Raw genomic sequence first — 22,891 nt, forward strand, 5'->3', positions numbered from 1 at the left:
ATCTTTTCATGTGCTTCCTAGCTATTCGTATATATTTGGGGGGGCACATATCTATCTGTATCCTTTGCTTCTGTTTTAGTTGGATTGTCTCTTGATTTTTGAGTTACTAGAGTTCTTCATATATTCTAGACATATTATTAAGTATATAATCCTTTTATTAAATATATTTCCATAATAAAAAACAAAATGAACATGCCTGGAGTCAGCACTTTGAACTGATTTTTGGACTCAGAATCTCTAGGTAAGGAGTATACTTTTTTTAACAAGCTCTCCAGACTATCCCTATAGACAATATTGCTTGAGGGTTTCCATTCTGGTCTGTGAATTACAAATGAACAGAGCTTCCTTTATCCTGGCCCAGGATCCTCTCCAGGTTTTCACCACCGTGGTGCTTTACCAAACTCAGGTCTGTGTTCAAGAATCCATGATGAAAGATGCCTCTTTACTTTCACAAAAACCTGTGATTCGGCAGTGTCATTTTTATGTTGACTTAGTGAATATTTTGGTTGCTTGAGAATGTCAAATTCCATTAATTTGTCACTCAATTAGTCTGCTTCCACAAAAAATGGGGGATTGTGAGACCAAGCATACATGGTGGAACCCGTTTTTAAATATTCCACTTGTCCATACCTTTTGTCTCATCACTATCAAGTACCACAAGTTTAAGAATAAACTACCTTTAAACCATAACTGTGTAAAGTCACAAAAGCCATTTTTTTTGTTTTTGTTTTTCTCATGAGAATAACTTAGTTCAATACAAGTAGATAGATTTTAAAATACAACAAGAAAAAATATTTAATTCTGCCTTCTAGAGTTTGAAGGTGAAATCATAGCTCTCTGAGCCTCATTTTTGGATGCTATTTAAAAATTATGTTTCCAAGCCCAGACCTGTGTTTAGACCATAAGGCTGCGCCCTGAGCTGTCCCTTCTTTACCTCGTTTGTTGTTTTCCATAGCTGCAGTCATCTGAACTTCAGATTCCAACTGAGCCCTGAATTTTGGTTTGATACCCTCTGAGCACTCAAGCCCTTCTTTGTTAGTATATTATTTTGAACTTCTTATTGCTCTGTTGCAGCATAAAAAGCACGCTGTCTTTATTTCTCTTGTATGTGGGGCTCTCTCCATCAGTCTTTTCTGTTCTTTCTCTTCACAGTCCTTGGCACAGAAGTGCTCAATGGATGCTCTTGGCTAACATCCAGTCCCATCTAACTTTACTAAATAGCACACCTACAGAAACTAAACATTACGCTATTATGGGATCCCAGGCATTTGAAAGAATATTGTAACATGCGCTCCAGATTGGTATGTAGCATTTAGCAGTGAAGCAATGGAGGCAACTGCAAATATGAAATTCATTTGCAGCTGAGCATAGAAGTACTTGTTTTGCACACAAATGAAACCCCATACATCCACGTCTTGCCAGTTGTGCTTTTTTTGTAGAACTTACATGTAATGACCATATCTCAAATTAACGTCCAGGAGTGCCAGGGGATTTTTAGGGCTGAGTCCCTCATACTGATGTTTGTCCTCAGTCAGCCCATTTGGTGTTTGAGATAATGCCCACTAGATAGGAGAACCTGGAAGTGAAAGAGCAAATTCCTCTAAGCATTCCTCATGGTGTCAGGAATTGCTTCTCTTGAGGAAGGAATTGAAATCATTTGACCATCTCTCTTTACCCATAGTCTCAATTTCCTGACATTCAGAGTTTTTCAGTGACACACTCTGCTGGGCGTGTGAACTGACCCAACAGGGTGTGGCCTCACGGAATGTGACGTGGTGAACAGAATGTCTGATCTCCTGTTTCCAGCTGAGGTGGGGGTCAGTGTGTGTGTGTGTGTGTGTGCGTGTATGTGTGCATGTGTTAACAAAGGATAGGGTTTGACTTTGATCACTTCAGCTAATTTTGTTAACATAAAAACAAACCTTCAAAAAGAAGATGAAGTGACATAAGACTATGGGATATCAACAAGTTCAAAATCATCTTTATATTTGCAGTCTAGACTGTAAACCCTGTTTCTTCTCTTTGTATAACAGCACTATAGGAAAACTAGGGTTATCCCTGAATCAGAACCCCAAGTTTCAGAGATCTACCATAACATATTGCTCTACTCTTGCAAAACAAAATACTTGTCAGGCCTTAAAATGGCTTAAAATTAATTCCACAGCTGGCAGTTATGATATTCGAGTTGTGGCGTCCCTCCCTAAGGTTAGGGAAATTCCATTCAAAGTCCCCAAATTCTTTGACTTTTTTTTTCCAGCATGTACAGCACGTAAAGTTTAATATAGACAAATAGTTTTATTTTAAAAATTCAATATCTATGGGATGTTGGTCACAATTGTGCCTTACTTAAGAATCATTATAAATGCCTTTTTTAGATTTTCTGTTCATGATTCCTAAGAAAGCACAGCTATGAGCTATAATTGGTAGCATATGGTGCTATTACCTTCTGTAGAAATACATTTCCCTCCCTAAATTTGATGTTAATAATTTGATTCATTAGGCTGAAAACTCTCAGAAAGATTATTGGCTTTATCCTCCCTTCTAGGATGTTCTTTTCACTCCTTTGAAATTTGGTGAGCTCCAGTTCTTCAAAATTTTTCCTTGGATAAAAAGTTTATTTATTCGACAACCACCTACCATATGCCAGGGACTTCACATACATTGTGTTATTTGATCCTATGACACCATGAGACGGATATGAATCTCTGCTTTATAAATGAGAAAACCAAGGCTCTGAAAAGTTTTGATGAAATTGGTCAAGATCTCACAACTAACCAGATATGCTGACTTCAAAGATTGGGTCTTTCCAGCACACTCAGCTGTGTGGATGAGAGGTTATATGCTTGCAATCCAGGATCAGGAAAGGTTTTGTGGAGAAGGTGGCAGGTTGGGGAACTCTTTTAAATCAGAGTGATGGAAGCTTTCAGAGCAACAAGTGGGAAAAAAGTACTAAGGATCAAAATCATTTGGAAAATAAATAGACATGCAACATACACGTGGCATTTCTGGGCGCCTGAAATAACACCATTGGAAAGTAGTTACTTTCAATAGTTCTGTCACGTTTATGGATCACCTCCTATGTATCAGTCTTGTTCTAGGTGCTGAGGGTGAACAAAGACTAAACTAATCCCTGTCATAGTGCAGTTGACAGTAGCAGGGGAAGGTCTGTCCTTCCTTCCCCTCTTCACTCAGTAGCTCATTCATACCTTTCTTTTCCAGGAACTTCAGAAGTGCAGCCAGGAGGCAAGACTCAGAGAGAAGCCTGGGAGCAGCCCTTGGTTGGTGGAGTATCCCTGGTGTGGCAGAGCTGCACATGGGCATCAGTTCCCCCAGAGAGTCTGTCAGAGTCCAGCCTGGATCCCATCTCAGATGGGTGGGTAGTGCTAAAAGGCAGGAGGAAATGTTGGGAATAACCCACTTACCTTTGAATGGTGTCCTGGTCCAGCTGTCTGGGCCTTTGTTCAGAGTCTTCTTGTTGCCTTGGTCCTCACTTCCAGTCTTCCTCACACATTTGCACCTGTCTGTTGTGCTCATCTCACCAGAGATGAACCAGCCTCCATTTTTGTCTCCCCTACTAGAGGAGAGCCCTTCTGAGGCAGAGGTGAATTTGGCCCTATCTCCCTTGGCTTCACACAGGCCAGGGTGCAGGAAGGCTGAATCAAATTTGAAGGTGGGGGGGGAGGTGGGCCCCAGGGAACAAAGGAGCTCAGTGGAGATGGTGAAAAGGAGCTCCACGGCTAAATGCTGAGGGCCTTCAGGAGAGAAAAAAGGTGGGGTGCATGTGGTGTTGGTTAGGCCCCAAGGTAGACAGACAACTCGGATTTAACAGTTGTGAGGCTCCTCCTTTTACCCCATAAGCCCAATTGGACTCTGCTCATCAGCCTTAGAAGTCAAATGGGAGTTATGAACCAGTGTCAACCTGCATTTGGTTTTCAGATGCATTCTGTTTCACCAGCATTATGTAGTCACAAAAATTGACTTTGTGAACTTTTAGGTGAGGTATGCATCCCCCCCAAAGGCCCCAGTGTTCTTTACTTCTTCCAGGGGTCCAAACATAGGGTCATTTTACTTCCCTTCTTGGTCTGTGGAGGTGTTTGCATATCCTGAGCTCTGTGGCAATATCTGGAGGAGGCACCAGAAAAGCAGGAGTCCCTGATGTCTCCCTCTTTGTCAACCCCTATATAACCCAATACCAAATTTTATCAATCTTGCCCCCTCAACAGCTCCCTTACCCACCCAGTTTTTCTAGGCCCACTGCTGTAGCTCTGGAGTGAACGTTGGCAACCTTTTCCTGTAATAAGCCAGGTAGCAAATGTTTTGGCTTTACAAACCATATGGTGTCTGTCATAACTACTCAACTCTACTGTAGTGCAAAGGCAGCTACATTTGATACATGAATGAATGAGTGTGGTTGTGTTCCAATAAAGCTTTATTCATGGACACTGAAATAGAGATTCATAAAATATTCATGAATGAATATTTTTCTGACTTTCCCCCCTATTTAAAAATATAAACACCAGGGCACCTGGGTAGCTCAGTGGTTGAGTATTTGCCTTTGGCTCAGGGCATGATCCTGGGGTCTGGGATCAAGTCCCACACAGGGCTCCCCGCAGGGAACCTGCTTCTCCCTCTGCCCATGTCTCTGCCTCTCTGTGTGTTTCTCATGAATAAATAAATAAAAATTTAAAAAATTATATATATATATGTTTATATATATATATTATATATATATATATATATATATATATATATATATATATATATATACACACCATTCTTAGCTAAAGGGCCACATAAAAAAAGGTAGTGGATTAGATTTGGCCTATGGGCCATAGTTTGCTGACTCTTTGTTATTAGTTGAGGTGTGTCCCTCCAAAATTCGTATGTTGTGGTCCTAATCCCCAGTACCTTCAGTATATGGCCTTATTCAGAAATAGAGTCTTTGTACCAGCAATCAAGTTGAAATGAAGTGGTCAGGCTGGGCCCTAAGCCAGTATGATTATATGTCCTTATAAAAAGGGGAAATTTGAACACAGACACATACAGAGGAAAACTAAGTGAAGACACAGGGAGAAAATGACCACCAACAAGCCAAGGAAGGCCTAAAGCTACAGGAGCTTGTGGAGAGGCCTGGAACAGATTCTCCCTGACAAGCCTCACTAGGAACCAACTCTGTTGACATCTGGATATCAGATTTCTACCGTCCCTGACCATGAGACAATACATTCCTGTTGTTTAAGCCCCCAGTTAGTGGTACTTTGTTAGGCAGCCTCAGCAAACCCCTATCTCCCTGCTCTGAGGAAGCACCATTGTCCCTCACCTCTGTGAGGCTGGTGGCTGTTTAAACTCCACCCAAGCAGCTCCACCATCTGCTCTCCACATGTATCCAGAGTGATCTTTCTACAATCACGTCAGTCCTCAGCTTAGACCTTCTCAGTGGCTGCCCATTGCTCTGAGGTCGATAAAGTCCCACATCCTTACCTTTCCAGATGTCTGGCCCTGCCTTTCCTCCAGACCTTTCCTTTCAGCTCCCTCCTTGTGCCTTCCTGTTACAGGCACTTCCCATGGCTGTGGGGTGACTACTGCCATCATGGGCTCCTTCCTTCATAAAAAATTAAAATGATACTTATGACTTTATATAAAGATAAATATAATTGATAGTTGATATTACATTCACATTTTTCTTCTGATTTTAAAAGATGTTAAAATTAAAATGCTTTTGTGGACCTGATAGGAAGATTGTGCTGACAGTTCCCTCTGGCTGGTGGTAAGGCTGAAAGGGGACATGAGAGGGACTTAGGTCACCAATATCCCCTTCAGCCCCTCCAAATAAACTTTGTGTCCCAAAATCACTCCTATCAGCATCACCACGAAGAGGTTCATTTGGTTAAAAAAATGGTCTTTCCAGCAAGAGTAGACTGGCTATAGTTTTCACAGGATACTCGTTCGCACAGCACTAGTCACTCCACCCCACCCTACCCCTCCTCTCCCATCCTTTATAGAAATCCTCAAGTTCCCAGGCCTGGGATGCTGCTCCCACCCCATCCCTACAGTTTGCCAGCTTACCTTCCCCTTCCCCTTAAGCTCTTAGATGTCATTCATTCCTTCAGGAAGGGCAGGCCTGACTGCCTCCTGTGCCCAGCAGGTTAGAGGAATTAGGTTATATGGTTATATTTAATATTGTTTCTAATCATGCATTTGTGTTTATGATGATTAATTTATTAATTTACCACTCCTTCTCAGAGTGATAAGTTCTATGATGACAGGGTCCTGCCTGAGTTTGCTTACCATAATGATCTCAATGCCCGGCACTGTGCCTGGAATTCAACATACATGTGATAAGTGAATGAATGACAAAGTATTTCTAATTCTTGATATTCAACCTAAAGAGATTCAGTTCTTTGAGTCTTAAGGGCTTTACATCTCCTGAGTTCCTTTTAAAATACAAATACTCAGTGGCGCCTGGGTGGCTCAGTGGTTGAGAGTCTGCCTTTGGCTCAGGTTGTGATCCCAGGGTCCTGGGATGGGGTCCTGGGATTAAGTCCTGCATTGGGTTCCCTGCAGGGAGCCTGCTTCTCCCTCTGCCTATGTCTCTGCCTCTCTCTGTATGTGTCTCTCATGAATAAATAAATAAAATCTTTTTAAAAATTAAAATAAAATGGGGATCCCTGGGTGGCGCAGCGGTTTCGGCGCCTGCCTTTGGCCCAGGGCGCGATCCTGGAGACCCGGGATCGAATCCCACGTCGAGCTCCCGGTGCATGGAGCCTGCTTCTCCCTCTGCCTGTGTCTCTGCCTCTCTCTCTCTCACTGTGTGCCTATCATAAATAAATAAATAAATAAATAAATAAATAAATAAATAAATAAATAAATAAATAAATAAATAAAATACTCAGAGGAAATGCAGCATCAGAATGGACTCAGACATGAGTTCCTAAGGCACCCACACCTGTGACCAGCACTGTCCTGGGGACATGGTAATACAGCACTGGTTACCTTCCATGAGGACTTCAAAGAACCTCCTCTTTTCCTTTTGGCCTCCTTTTAGGCTCTACTAATAAAAAGGACTTGTGCTCAGGCATCTGTGTGATCCTACAGTATTTCTAGCACACTTAGTAATTAAAACTTAATCTGGAGAGGAAAACTGAGAAATCTGCCAAGAACAATTCTACGGTAATAGGGTGGGCAACCACAATCCAGCAGCCCTGTCGGTCGCAGGAGCATCAATGCTCCTTGATTATTTTCCTGCTGGGAGCTCAGCCCTCCCCTCTGTCTACCTGCCTTGTTTCCTGGGTGGGTTTTCCTCTGTTCTTCTGCTCCAGTTGTACTTCTTGGCTTCTCCCTCTGTTTTCCTGCCACTTCTTCTCCATCCTAGCCAGTTTTTATCTAAAATTTCTCTAGATTTCTGTAGCTAACTATGTTCAGTATTTGAGTATTTGCATGTCTGCTACAGAGATCTTCAACTCATTTTCATTTTGGAAACTATATAGTATATATCTACTAAATAAAGGCATACTGGGGGCTATTGCGGAAGCTTAAAAACCAGCAAGAGCCTGGTCAAAACAAAATCTATCATTCTGATCTCAATGGAAAATTAAACTGTTAGTTCAGCTCTGAGTTGTGATTTTTTAGTGTAGCTCCAACTGTTCAGAAAATATTTTCTTTTTCTCCTGACTTTTTAGATTTCTAGTTCTGGGATCTGTGAAATTCATGCATCCATTGTCAAGGGACAGTCGTCTCTAATATCTGAATCTTGCTTTATGCTTTTACAGTGATTATTTGAATACCAGAGCTTCATGTCTTGGGATTTTTAGTAGTATATAATGTTCTGTCTTACTAGTATCATCATGGTATTTGTTTGGTATAGATGGGCTTGAACGTATTGATCTGGGAGAATTTTTTTTAACACTTCTCTCTCTTTTTAGGTCCAAATATAATTTATATTCACTATTGTACTCTTCCCTCCCTCATAATTCCACCCTGGAAAAGAAACATTAAAATGCAGACTTAGTCCTTCATAAGTAAACCAAATGCTGTTTAGCACGAATGTAACTGATTATTATCAGCAATAATAAAAAAATAATACCCTGGTTGTCACCAGCCATTTACAGGTAAACGTGTCTCTTTATCCATTCTTATTTATTATCAGTTCCCTTAAGTTCCAAGGTCTGCTTCTGAGGAAAGGCATGAAATATAGCTAATTGAAATTAATTATGTGACAGGAATAATATTTTCTGTTAACAGTAAATATTCAAGTAGTTTGGCCACCCAAACTGGCCAGTAAATATTCAAATAGTTTGGCCACCCGTGATAGTAAAGGAATGGCTTCTAATTTCAGAGTTAAGATAATTATATCTACCATGAGGGAAAAAAGAAGAGAAAGGGTACACTTTACTATGGTTATTTTGCTTCTGCCATCTTTATAGGGATTTCCATTTGTTCATTTATTACATAAAAAAAAAGAAAAAAATTGTTGAGCAGGTACTATGTATTAGACAAGGGGCTAAATACTGTGGCAACTACTGTATGCACCTATATCCTGAACATTTACTCACCTCAAGGAGCTAGAAGTCTAATGAGATTTAGGACAAGTCTGCATATAACCAACATACCAGACCATTTCTCACTAGGAGAGAAGTCCCACCCACTGCTGCTGGGAATTCCAAAGAAAGGATAGTGGTTATTTCTGACTTAGATGGTCAAGGACAGCTTCTTAGAGACAGTGAATTAGGAAGTGTCTAATGGGGATTCCTGGATGGCTCAGTGGTTGAGTGTCTGCCTTTGGCTCTGGGCATGATTCCTGGAGTCCTGGGATAGAGTCCCACTTTGGGCTCCCTGCAGGAAGCCTCCTTCTTTCTCTCCCTCTGCCTATGTATCTGACTCTCTGTGTGTCTCTCATGAATAAATAAAATCTTTAAAAAAAAAAGGGGGGGGATCCCTGGGTGGCGCAGCGGTTTGGCGCCTGCCTTTGGCCCAGGGTGCGATCCTGGAGACCCGGGATCGAGTCCCACGTCGGGCTCCCTGCGTGGAGCCTGCTTCTCCCTCTGCCTGTGTCTCTGCCTCTCTCTCTCTCTCTCTCTCTCTCAGTGTGACTATCATAAATAAATAAATAAATAAATAAATAAATAAATAAATAAATCATCTTTAAAAAAAAAAAAAAGGAAGTGTCTAATGAAGAAGAAACCCCACGAAGGAGGGTATAGCAGTCTCCTAATGCTGCCACAACAAATTCCACAAACAATGGCTTAACGCAACAAAAATGTCTTCTCGTACAGTTCTGAAGGCCAGAAGTCCAACATGGATCTCCATGCCTAACTCCAAGACATCGTCAGGGTTGACTTCTTTTCTGGAGACTCTAGGCAGGAGAGCCCTTTTCTTTTTCTTTTTCTTTTTTTCAAAGATTTATTTTTATTTATTTATGATAGACATAGAGAGAGAGAGAGAGAGGCAGAGACACAGGCAGAGGGAGAAGCAGGCTCCATGCTGGGAGCCCGACACGGGACTCGATCCCGGGACTCCAGGATCAGGCCCTGGGTCAAAGGCAGATGCGAAACCGCTGAGCCATCCAGGGATCCCCTCCGCCTTTTTTTTTTTTTTTTTTTCAAAGATTTTAGGAGAGCATATTTCCTGTCCATTTGGGTTGTTAATAGAGTTCAGGTCTTTGTGGTTATAGGACTGAGGTTCCTGCGTTTTTCGGCTAGCTGTGAATCCAGGGCTTTGCGAAGCTTCTAGAGGCCACTACATTCCTTGGATTGTGGCCCTTTATTTGTCTCCAAAGTCAGCTGCAGGACCAATTCTTCCCATGATGCACCATCCAACCTTTCCATCTGCTCTCTTCCTCTTTTTTTCTTAAGATTTTATTTATTCATGAGAGACACAGATAAAAGGCAGAGACATAGGCAGAGGGAGAAGCAGACTCCCTACAGGGAGCCCAATGTGGGACTGGATCTTAGAATTCCAGGATCATGCCCTGAGCTAAAGGCAGATGCTCAACCACTGAGCCACCGAGGCGTTCCTGCTCTCTTCCTCTTAAGGACCCTTTTAATTAAATTGGGCCTTATCTGTATAATACAAAATAATCTCCCCCATCTCAATGTCTGTAACTGTAATCACATCTGAGATGTCCCTTCTGCCATGTGGAATATCATATTCACAGGCTCCAGGCACTGAGGCGTGGACATTTTGGGGGCAGGAGATAGAGGGGAGATGGCATTCCACTACCTACCGTATAGGGGTAGGATTTCAACCAGGAGAGAAAGTGGGGAGTAGACAGCCAAACCTGGCAAGGCATGAAAAGGACGTGGAGACAGATTCCAAGCAGGAAACAGCCATTTCATTTGCATGGAGGTCTAGGGTACTTGCACCTGCACACATGCACACACACAAAGAGTGTGAAAGGAGCCTCGAAACACATTTTTTCACTTTATCACAGAGAATGTCAACTATCAAAGAGTCTAGGCTTTGTTCGGTAGGCAGTGGGCCACACAGTAGGCTGTACATTAGGAAAACTAATGTGGCTTCGGGTTGTGAAGAATGGATAGGAAAAAAGATGAAACTGAAAGGAGAGGAGCGCTTTAGGCCACCATATTGGTCTATAAAAGGAAAGGGAATGGTGATGCTGGGATTTCCTATTCCATTCTTCACCTGTGCTGCAGGTGGTCTTTGGACCTACAACGTGGTAAAGTAACAAATATGTGTTTCTGCAAGTCATTAATCGTGCTGTAATTTATTACACCAGCAGAATTCTTCAATTTAAAATAAATTCTACCCTTGAACCCTCATTGTCCTCCAGCTACTTTCATTGCCCAGCTTCTTTGCTACCTTACTCATCACAAATCTCTTCCACCTGACATCTTCTCTCCTCAGCCTCCCAAGAGAGAGCTCTCCACTACGGTTCTCCACTACGGCTGTCAGATCTTTAAATCCAATGGACATTTTTCAGTTCTCATTTCACCTGACTTTTCAGGAGCATGTCTTTTTGTTGATCCCTCCTTCCCTGAAACACTCTTCCTTTGTTTCTCTGAAACACATTTACTTGCAGCTTTCTGGCAGCTTGTCTGTTTCCTGTGCAGGCTCACCATGAAATATTGCATTTCCTCAACATTTGAGTCCCATCCACCTTTCCCTCTACACTGTCCCATGGGCAATTTCCTCTACACCTTCAGCTTCAGTGGCCACTTGCAGTATACCCAGGCAACTCACAAGTTTGGATATCCGGATCAGATTTCTCAGAGCTACAAATGGGTGTCTACAACTGCCTTCAGAACACCTCCATTCACTCCACTCTACCCCAAAAGATAGCTCCAAACCCAAATCTGGAATCTCAGTGCAATGGATGGCACAATAGCCCACCAGTTTGAGAAATCAGAAATCTACGAGCTACTACCATCTCCCTTGGGCCATACAGCTGATCCCATTGTTATTTCTCCATTTCTCCTACTCGTTCCATGTCCATCCCTACCATCTTAGCCCAAGCTTTATCACTTCATTCCTTGACTAGTCTTTGCCTCCTTCCTCTCAGCTCCCACTCATCCTTCATTCAGCAACCAGAGTGATCTTTTGGAAACACATCAGATCATGCCATTCCATCATGTCATTATGACCCTTTCTTTTTTTTTTTTTTTTACTTTTATTTATTTATGATAGTCACGCAGAGAGAGAGAGAGAGAGAGGCAGAGACATAGGCAGAGGGAGAAGCAGGCTCCATGCACCGGGAGCCCGATGTGGGATTCGATCCAGGGTCTCCAGGATCGCTGGGCCAAAGGCAGGCGCCAAACTGCTGCGCCACCCAGGGATCCCCATTATGACCCTTTCATGACTTCCCATTGTTCTGAGTCTAAAGACTAAAATCCTTAAAGTGACACACCAGGCCCTATGTAGCCTGACCTCTGCCTACCTCTCTATCCTCATCTTTTATCTTCCATCCCCTACTTCTGCATGCCAATAACAATAGTCTCTTTTAGCATTTGAAGTGGTGTATTTTATGCCTTTGCATGTGTACTTCTCTCTCTTAGAATGCTTTTCCCTGTCCATCTTGTTAATTTTCTTTGCATCTTTTACATCTCAGCTAAAGTGCTTCCTGATTTATTAGACAAGGTCAAATACCCTTTTTTTAAAAATAAAATCTCAGTTGTCTTTCCTTTATAATACTAATCACAATTCCAAAGTTCCGTTTGTTTGTAGCATTACCTTATTATTATTTACCTCTCCCACTAGACTTTAAAGTTCCACAATAATGCCCATTTTCAGGATTTTGTCCCTGGTGCCTAGCACATCAGGGCACCCAATGGGTTGAATTAGGTACTTCTGGAGAGGGTGACAAGACTAGCATATTGTAAATGCTTGCTAAATATTTGGGTGAATATATGTGTTCCATTTTAGACCACTTTGAAAGGTTGTCAAGACATATGTGAAAATGTCTAACATTGGTTGGAAGTGTAAGAATGAATATGTGGGACTTTCAATTGAAAATTGTAACTTTCTTATCCATGAATACACCCAAAATTCCTATTTATGCAAAATCCCAGGGGGAAGAGGTAGGCAAACTCAAGATCTTGTTTTCCTTTGAGATCACCTTTCAGTGTAGACATAAACCTTGCTCCGTTCTTTTGTTGTGTGACCCCTGGGCACTGTGATACTTTCCACCAGAGTCCTTTACCTGAGCTCAGTTTAACTTTCTCTCACCTCCTGTGATATCTCCCCAATATTCTTTCAGCTCCTTTCTCCCCCCTAACTATTAATTTGACAGTACATACGCACAGAGCGATGCCATCTGGTCTTCTCAACTTCTCTGTTTACTTCATGGCCCTATTTCTCTAACATTCTTCCCACTCTCTCCATTCTGTCCATTCTCTGCATGCCTGAAATACCAGGCTTTCCCATGACTTTGCTGCTGCCCTTCTCCCCTTCCAAGTATTTTTACCTCAAACATTAGTTCCTTCTCTCACCTCTTTCTAAAGGGTATTAGCTCTGGGACATTTTTCAAGTTTTGACCCCAAACCAAAAAACTCTTTTTGTTCTGGAGTTGCCAGCTACCAAATACAATATGCATGACTGCTTCCTGACTTTTACAGATTTTCTTTTGCTCTCTGAAATTTGGCAGCCTGTCACTGGCCTCCTTCCACTTCTGCATATGAAATCACCTTATCATCATCACATCGTGGTTTTTATTATCAAGACCCATTTATCAAGCATCTGAAGATAACACACTCAATTGTTGTTGTTGTCTTCAGTTCTGCTTAACAAAACAAAATCCATAGTTTTAAAGTGCTGTTCAATAACAACCAAAACATTTAGTAGTTAATTTTAAAGTTAAAAATAGACCATGAGCCTCTCTCTGTGTGTCTCTATGAATAAACAAAATCTTTAAAAAAAAATAGACCATGAAAACATTTCTATTACAATTACTCAATTAAATATTTGTCAATTTAGATGAACTCAGATGTTTCCCTTTGAAAATGTTAATTTTGCCATTGAGATTGATTTCATGGAGAGGACAGTTTGAGCCTTATACTTTTAGTTTTTCCTAAAGCAATTATTACCAATGTTTCCTGCAAAAGATTAAATTAAAATTTTGAATGGAAGGTTTTAGAACATATAGGAGCATATAGACCTTTTCAGTGGGATTTTTATTTCAGTTATAGACATAACAACATGCTGCTCATGTCTGCAGATAATATAGAAATTGCAGCCAGCATTAAACGTAATGAGAAATAAGTAAATAGCTGGTGTTACTGTCATAGCTCACTCAGCATAAAAAGTAAGCTAATGGAAGATGTGGTAAGAAAAGAAAATTTGTTTTAGCAATTCGTCTCTTAATAACGTAAAGTGTCAACATAAGAATTCTCTAAATGCAGAATGTGATTTTTATCTTGACAGTGTTTCTTTGAGGTCTTCTGGGAACAAATCTTAAACTCTTGAGCAATTCTGACTTATGCAATCACATACTTTATTACTCATCTGAGAAGCAGAGAGGCTATGTGGAGAATGAAGCCGTACTCTGTAGTGTTGGAGTGCTGGAAAGGCAGGTCTGCAGAGACTGACCAGGTGGCCCAGGAAGGCTTCCTGGGACCCTGGGCCTTCCCCTAAACATACCCCAGAGAGTTTTACCAAGTTTTTCAGGAAGTCTTGTTTTCCAAAATGGTGAAAGCAAGTAGAAATAAACCAGAATCAAGAAAATTTTACTTTCTCATGATTTTACTATTAGAAAACACGTGTAAGAGTAAAAATTTAATACTGGGGATTTTCTCCTCTGGTATCAGGACTGTTTTCATTATTGTGAAATATAAGAGTTTATACACTTAAAAATGGTTAAGATGTTAAATTTTAAGTTAGGCATATTTTGCCAAAATTGAAAAAAATTGAAAAAGAAACCTAATGGCAGAACCTATTAGGTTCCTATAAAAGGCTTTTTAAAAATTACAAAATATAAAACATTTCTGGTCATTCATCTGCTATCTAGTAATCTGTTACTCTCTTAAAAACAATAAACTACTTGTTTGTAAGTCTGACTTTCTACAATATAAACCTTTTGGGAAATGTCCAGAAACTGAAGAAGCAAAAGGCCTTTTAACAGTTGAAATAGTCATCACAAAGTCCTAGTTCTTTCTTGCAGAGGAAAGTCTTTTAGGAATAAGTTCTATTAGCTCTTACTTTACATACAATTTTGATAAGATAAGTAATCTCTCTTATCCAACAGCAGATTAAAAGCAAAAAATTAGTAAGGTATGGTATTTTACAAGAGACTGGAATCTCGATAGGAGAGAAACAAAAAGAGTTGATTTACCTAACAGAGGCAAAGCAGCTAACTGCAAAGAGGTCTCTCAAAAAAGCCCCCAAACAAACAAGAAGGGGAGGGGAAATGGGATTTGTTTAATGGGTAAGAGTGTCAGTTTGATGATAAAGTTCTGGAGATGGGTGGTGATGATGGTTGTACAACATTGCAAATGCACTGAACTGTACCCTTAAAATTAGTTAAGGTGATAAATTTTATATTATGTATAGTTTATCACAGTTACCAAAAAATGTTTAAAAAACAAGTTCATCATTGAAACAGAGTCCCGACTAATAGAGATGATATTGTTAACTTTGATTTTTTTTCTTTCCTTTTTTTTTTCCTTTTTCTGGAAGTTGCTACAGGTTTGCAGAACCGAAAACTCCAAACAATGAACCAGATCTCTTTGGCTGACCCAGAGTCATTGGTTTAAAAAAAAAGGTTGTATTACATTTTGATATTGGAGATACTAAAATGCATTCAATAAATTCAAATTAGCAGTTAAGAAGTTCTTTATATGTAGTCTTAGGGGAAGAATATGGTTCCTTTATCTTGTGGAGTTTTTTTTTTAAAGATTTTATTTATTTATTCATGAGAGACACACACAGAGAGAGAGAGAGAGGCAGAGACACAGGCAGAGGGAGAAGCAGGATCCATACGGAGCCTGATGTGGGACTCGATCCTGGGACTCCAGAATCACACCCTGAGCTGAGCCACCCAGGCATCCCATCTTGTGGAATTTATAATCTAATCAAGGAAACAAAATACATGAGTATAAAACAAATTAAATCAGTGTAGCTCATCTTCTAGTTTTCTAGGGCTTTTAAGACTAGAGCCTGCTTTCTAGGCACTAAGGCATAAAGAAGCTGAGCCATAATCAGGTTTCTTGCATTGGAATCTTGGGGAGAGGGTGAGGGCAAGGTAGATAGTCTTAAGGCATATTCCTCGGGGGCCTCAGTGAGAACCCCTAAAACATCCAGACCTCACAACTGCAGGGGACTGGCGGGGAGTGGATCTGCAGGCTCTCTTGGCTCTGGCTGGTGCTGGAGACACATCTTTGAGTTCCCCTCTTCCTCACTGCACAAAGCCCAATCCCCCCACCCTTCTCAGACAAAGCATAAGGGAGTCATTTGATTTCAGTTTCCTTATTTATAAGTACATTGTAATCATGATTCTTGAGGTCTGTGTTTTCAAGCTTTGGAGTCAGATCTATCAAAGTTTGAATCCCAGCTCTTAGATCTTGGAATTACTGGGGCTCTCTGTTTTAGGGTGAGTAACGCATAGAATTGTTGAATCACTGTATTGTACATCTGAAACAAATGTAACACTGTAACTACACTGGAATTAAAATGAAAAACTTAATAAAAAAGAAAAATCAAGTATGTATTAAAAATAATAAAACAAAAAGCCACCCAGAATCACTACATCCAGAAGTACTTTTAATATTTGGCTGTGTACTTTTCTGGACTTAAAAAGAAAAAAAATATAAAATATATATATATTTTTTTTGAAAGAGAGAAAGAGAAAGAGCAGGAGGAGAGGCTGAGAGATAAGCAGATTCCCTGCTGAGTGCAGAACCAGAAGTGGGGCTGGATCCCAGGACCCTGAGACCATGACATGAGCTGAAGTCAACCACTTAACCAACTGACCCACCCAGGCACCCCTATATATGCATCTTTTAAAAAATCCTATATGATATGTCATATATTTTTGTATATATATATTTTAAATATAAATATATACATACTTATTTTACAAAATTGTGTAATACTTGTTTTTTTTTTTTTTTTTTAAACACATTTACAAGACTGTCAGCTCCAGCAGGGGATAAATCATGTGGTTTTGCTCTCGATGGTATCCCCAGTGCCTGGTTTAGCCCATGACTCATAGCAGTATTCAAAAAATAAAAAAAAACAAAAAACCCAAAGCAATGAATGAGTCTATATCAATAAACACATATATCCAGAATAACAATAAACACGACCATTAATCATAATATTCTCTTGCATAGGTGTGTCAATTTGTCCAAGCAAGCTTTGGACAAGTTTCCAATCTGTTTCATACATAAATATTTGAAAACTTTATTTTTTTTTAAGATTTTATTTATTTAGTCATGAGAGACAGAGAGAGAGAGATTGAGAGAGAGAGAGAGAGAGAGGCAGAGACACAGGCAGAAGGAGAAGCAGACTCCATACAGGGAGCCTGACATGGGACTCAATCCCCGGTCTCCAGGATTAGGCCTGGGCTGAAGGCAGCGCTAAACCGCTGAGCCACCTGGGCTGCCCAATATTTGAAAACTTTAAAAAGATTTTTTTTTAAGGCGCAAAGAATAACACATGATTGAACCTAATCACACAGAATCAACAAATTTTAAGACTTTGACAGTTTTGCATTGCTTTTTTAAATAAAAGAAATAACATACTGGAGGTAAAGTTGAAGTCCTCATTTTACTCTTCTCAATTTCCCTCCTTCCTTCTACATAGTCAACAGCCATAATGAATTTGGTGCAACTTCTTGCATTCTCCATGTCTACACCTATAAAAGTATTGATTAGTATAGGTTCTGAGGCATCCTGTTTATGAATATAGTATCATAGTGTGTATACATATAGTTCTGCAACTTGCTTTTTTTTGCATTCTACAATTTGAATTCTATCATTTATCCTTTGAAAAGTATGGCGCTCTTTCATTCACTTAACAATTTTGTCATTTGAATATTCACCTTTTATTTTTCTACTACTCCCTATTGCTGGGTATTTTAGGTTCTTCTTGATTTTTCACTATTGCAAGCAATAGTATAATGGTCATTATAATTACAAAATTAGGGACTTATACGAAATTTTAAGTCCACTAAATTCCTTTTATTTGCAATATTTCTCTGACCAAAAAAATGTTTTATTTAATTATGTTTACATCTTTGAAGACAGCAAGAGCAGGACCTTTAAACACACAGGAAGGGGGATCCCTGGGTGGCGCAGCGGTTTGATGCCTGCCTTTGGCCCAGGGCGCGATCCTGGAGACCCAGGATCGAATCCCACATCAGGCTCCCGGTGCATGGAGCCTGCTTCTCCCTCTGCCTATGTCTCTGCCTCTCTCTCTCTCTCTCTCTCTCCCTGTGTGACTATCATAAATAAATAAATAAAAATTAAAAAAAAAAAAATAAACACACAGGAAGAAGAATGGCAGCCAGCCCAGCCAGCCAGGGGCTGGGAAGGAGAAAGAAAGGTCAGTGCATGAGTGAATAGGTACACAGGTGAATGCAAAAGAGACTCGATTACAGAATATCCACTGGGGTTTTATGCCATTCAAGATGCCTGGGTAGAGCACAGGATAAGATTGAAAAATGAAATTTTCAATTTCTGGTAATTAAGCCGCAATAATCGGCTTAATTACCAGAGCCCAAAGAGGAGAGAAAACAGTTGGGGGATCTAGGAAGATTTCCTTGCAGAGCTAAGACAGAGGCAGGGCTGAAAGCCTGGGTGGGAATTAGAGAGTAAAGTGTATAGGATGGCCCACCAAGGATTGCTAACTAAGGTTGTTAAAACGGCCAGAGCTAATGACCTTCATGACGGTTTCTTTTCAGATTAAAGTTTAAAAAACAAAACAAAACAAAAAAAGTTTAAAAAACTTCACAAGAGTGTATTAGGAAAGGAAATTGGACTGCCTTTTAAAACAATATTAGCCCTCACCATCACCTGCCGCAGACTGCAGGTGGTAGGAAGTATGATGCCAGGAGAGTCCAGTAGTGGGTTAGGGGTTCGTTTGCAAGCTATTATTTGTACTCACATCTCCGCACCATCCCTGCACATGCCCTTGCACCACATGCACAGCCCACAGATGGACATGCACGACTCAGAGTTTCACTCGTTGGTCTACGTTACTATCTCGTTCTGCACATCAGGAAACATTTCTCATAAAATATCCATTGCTCTGGGGTTTGATTAAATGAAAACGGACTAAATCGGGATATATATATCTGAACGTCCTTTATTACTTGCTCGCACGGGTGAAGTTGTCCTCTTCTGCCCTTACTTGTAACAGCTGACACAGACTTGGGCACTTCGGTGGCTCCTCTAGGCCTGTTAACTCACTCTCTCAGCCGAGGCTGGTGTGAGATGCCTCGAGGACGGGGTTACCAAGTTTCCGAGTAGTGCGGCTGGAGGGGCGACCCTGGAGCGGGGCGGCCGGGGCAGGTGGCGGCGGGCGGGCGGGCGGGCGGGCGGCGGGGACCCGGAGGCAGGAAGCGGCGCGGGGCAGGGCGGGCGGGCGGGGCGGCCGCCGAGCAGCAGGGCCGCGGGCGCCCCGCCCGGGCTGGTATGCGGCCGCCGGTGACGCGGGAGGCGGGGTCACGTGACGCCCGTGGAATGCCAACAATGTAGCGAATGTCCCACTTGGGTCTGCGCGCTGGAACCTCGGCGTGAGCGCCCCGGGAAGATGGAGCCGCCGCCGCCCGCGCCGCCGCCGCCCGGGGCTCCCCCGTGCCCGCGGGGCCAGCAGCCGCTCCAGCCACTGGCGCCCGGTCCCCCGGCGCGCGAGGCCCCGGAGCCGCGGACCGGGACGCCCCGGAGGGTGTAGACCGCGCCCCAGGAGGTGAGGGGGCAGGGGCGGGGGGCGTGGGGCCCGGGGCCAGGGCGGGGCGGCTGGAAGTTTCCGCGGGCCGGCGGGGCCCCGGGGCTCCGGGGCGCCCACCCTCGGGCCGAGGCTGCGGGAGGGGCGCCGGGCTCGGCAGGGCGGCCGAGGAAGTTCGTCCCGAGCGGAGCCCTCGCCCTCGCCCTGCCCCCACGGCCCCCGCCCGGCCCGGGCCCGGAGCCGCCTCCGCTGGCGGCGCGTCGTCGCGGGCCGTCCGGAGTCGGCCGAGCGGGGGCCGTGGGGAGGCAGCGCCCGGCCGCCGGCGCTGCGCCGCTTTGTTGTGCGCCGGGCTCCCGGCGGGGCTGGGGCGGCCCGAGAGGCCGTCCGCGCCGGGGGCACCGCTGCGACGGCCCGGGCTGCTCCCCGCGACCGGGGCCGGGCGCCTGCCTGCTGGCGGCCCCGGAGCACCGGGGTCCGCGCCCGCTGCGCCGCCGTCCCCGGAGGCCGCGCCGTCGGCCCGCCCGCGGGCTGTGCTGTGCGGTCGTCCCCTCGCACCCCGTGCGGTGGTCCCCCCGGGCCGGGCCGGGCCGCGCCGCCGTCCGCCGCCCGCCGCGCCCCCCGCCCCGACGGCGCCGCCCGCAGAGCCGCAGCGTTGCCCACCCGCGTCGACCCCTGCAGGTTCGCGTCCCCGGTCCTCGCGGGTCGCGGCCGGGAGAGCGGCGGCCGTTGCGTAACACGCTCCCCGTGCGCCCCAGTTCACCGACTTTGCGGAGCTCCTCTTTTCTGATGCAACCTCACGTGCGCTCGGGTCCCCGCCGGACCCCGGACTGCCCGTCACTGCTCCGCATCCTGCCCTCGGAACTCGAGGACGGGCGTCTCTCGGGGTGAAGTCCCGCTGGCGGGGTTGGGCGGCGGCGCCAGCCCGGAGCGAGCCTGCCGTCCGCTGGACGCGAGCCCCCGGTGCCCCGGAGGCGGGGAAAGGTGGACAGACCCCTGCGGGCCGGCGAAGCTCCCGGGAGGCCGCGGCCCGTGTCCGGCGCTGCAGGCAGCACGTGCTGACCCCTTCCAGGGACAAGTATTTTGTTTTCTTGCAGTCATAACCGTGGAAGTATACTTTCTTTATTTGTAGATTGATAAAGACAAATCCTAAACGAGCACTTTGACATTTTCACAGCTATGTAGGATATAAGTGACGGTGCTCTAAAAATAATAGTAATGTAGCCTTTGAAAAATCGCGCAACGGTACTCAAGCCAGAGACTGTCCATTCGGCCGATAAAAATTCGGTGGCCAAACAGCTCTCTCCCCAAAGTATTCGGCAAATATGTTAACGTTTTACTAAGAAACTTAAATGGACTAAAATTTGAATGTAAAGTCACAAAACGTGTGTTGTCTTTGTACAGGTGTCCTGTTTAAACTTTAAATTAGTAGATGAGGGGCCTTCCTTTAATAACGGAGAAAAGCAATTCGTGGCTTATTATTAGGAAATTTGTACTTAGTAGGTCTTGTTCCATATCGTTGACTCTCAGCGTAAATCCCTTCCATGGTGGATCACGATTTCCGAGTGCTAAATCAAGAGACTAAGCCGCCTTGTATCTTTTACTTTTTTTTCTTTAGCAGCTGTCGTAATAAGGTAGTAACAGAACAATCTTCCAGGAGAAGAATGCAGAGACTGTTTAAGAAAGTCTGTTTTAAATTATAATTAACAAGACACTATATGTTATTCAGCGTCTCATAAAATTTGGTCTCATTATCCAGATATATAGTACACTGTTTAATGAGTACACCAGTATTCCTTTGATATTAAAATTGCTAAACATTTAATAAATCTCAAAATGTCAAGTAATTTAAAATGGTATCTGAGCAGAAGACATCATGCAAAAGTACTAAGGTGAATTACTAGAATCATGGAATTTTAGAACTGGAAAGGATTCCCTCCATCTTGTTGGAAATAGTTTTGACCTAAGTGTAAATTGGAACTGTACATATTTCTCTCCTTAGCAAATCACAGGGTTGATGGGAGGGACTTTCCTTTGGTGGGAGGGGAATGTTTTTACAATAAGGTGCCTTGTTATTTTAAATGCTGTGTTGTAAATAGCCAGCCCTAGGCTTCTAAATCCCACTGTGTGTGTGTGGGGGGGGGGGGGGGGGGGGGGGCAGGTGGTGAAGCTGATAAATTCACCATAAACACATAGGAAAGATTTGGGAAAGCTTTTGGAGGGGGCTGGGTGTTCTGCTTTGTATTAGATAAACCAGACCAACTCTGTTTTTCAAAGGTTGCTTTTATATTTTATTTCATAGTTATGATATGAAATTTCTAAGCAATATTCCCTACTGACTTTTTAAAAAATGGCTTGAAATACAGAAGATAACTCCGTGCATTTACTTTGTCTGGACTGTAAATCTGCTTTAAAAAGGAGCACCATATCCTGATCAGCAGAATGAAGGGCTTGGGCTTGATAATCCTGAAAGTGACTGATTTCCAGCTCAAAAAATTCTCTGAATCTCCTTCCTTTTTACAAAAGCCTATTGCTTAATAATTTCTCTGGACAGAACTGGGCCTCTGTGGCACAAGTCCAGGTGTCGCCATTCCCATTATACATACGGTGGGTGGATGATTCTGTGTGAACCAGGGCTTTATTACACAGAGCATCTGTGAATGGCTCCTGGTGTTTGAAGATAGCCCTGCTTGGACTACCAGTTTCACTAAGTCCAGCTATTCTCTCAGTATTTTTAAAGCTGATGTTATTTGATTTATAGTTTCATTTTAGAAGTCGTATTCAAACAAAGTAGTGTTGGAAATAAAGATAATGGTTGTGATACTGAAATTAGGACAGAAATTTGACATTACTTAATGTTTATCATTCACTATTGTGAAAACCTTATGTTGCTTACCATGTAGGCATGTCAACCTAATTGTGACAAAGGATTTCTTAATTGAATACTTTTTGTTCATGTACTAATATTTGACATTCATAAGAATTTTTCTGGAGGACAAGTGAAAAATCTCTTATTTTGTAGCACTGGTTTATATTTGTTGTTAACTAATCATTGTTCTATTGTGTAGCTCGTAGATTCTGTAACCTCTAAATTAGCAAGGACGGTTACGAATTTTAAGTTGGCTTTTGAATGGCTAGGTCTCTGGAGGTATTGGCCTCCCTGCCTCCAAGCAGTTTTCCTGATTAGGAATGCTAAGGACCAGAGAGTTCCATTACTAATTAACATTATCTTACCTCACTCTTGTGTTTTCCTGAAGTGTACCCAGACAGTACCTGCCCCCTCCCCAACATTATCTGCCTATTCATCTTTCTCTTCTATGTTTGAGCCTTTTCACAGGAAGTTCCAGACTCTAAGAATAGCCTCACACTTCCTTCATCAAATCATAGCCTTTTAGACTTTCCAGTTCTGGTGAAACAATCCTTTCTCTAGTAGATTTTCTCCAAATAGGCAAGTGTATCGGGATTCTTTGGATGGTCCACACTATTACCTCTGTCCATAGCAGCGACTCTTTCTTTAATGGGACTCTCTAACGGGACTAGGATTAGTCTCTAGGGA

The 22,891-nt window shown here is 42.9% G+C and overlaps 1 protein-coding gene and 1 long non-coding RNA gene across 3 annotated transcripts in view; one reads left to right on the forward strand and one right to left on the reverse strand.

Annotated features, from left to right (window-relative positions):
- Positions 1 to 3,019: 3,019 nt before the first annotated feature.
- Positions 3,020 to 18,975, reverse strand: LOC119865836. Of its 2 annotated transcripts, XR_005378206.1 has the most exons (4): positions 18,556 to 18,975; positions 17,193 to 17,305; positions 5,482 to 5,602; positions 3,020 to 3,383 (listed from the first exon to the last, which is right to left on the reverse strand). It is a non-coding gene; the product is annotated as an uncharacterized LOC119865836 (long non-coding RNA). The 2 variants fall into 2 exon arrangements; XR_005378207.1 differs by lacking the exons at positions 3,020 to 3,383; positions 5,482 to 5,602 and adding an exon at positions 15,575 to 16,080.
- Positions 18,976 to 19,228: 253 nt separating this feature from the next.
- LATS2 (large tumor suppressor kinase 2) overlaps positions 19,229 to 22,891 on the forward strand; it is a 71,642-nt gene continuing 67,979 nt past the window's right edge. The window contains exon 1 of the mRNA XM_038573496.1: positions 19,229 to 19,359. The gene's annotated coding sequence lies outside the window, so the exon portion shown is untranslated. The remainder of the gene's footprint in view (positions 19,360 to 22,891) is intronic.

This window comes from Canis lupus, chromosome 25, assembly GCF_011100685.1.
Source record: "Canis lupus familiaris isolate Mischka breed German Shepherd chromosome 25, alternate assembly UU_Cfam_GSD_1.0, whole genome shotgun sequence".
NCBI lineage: Eukaryota > Metazoa > Chordata > Mammalia > Carnivora > Canidae > Canis > Canis lupus.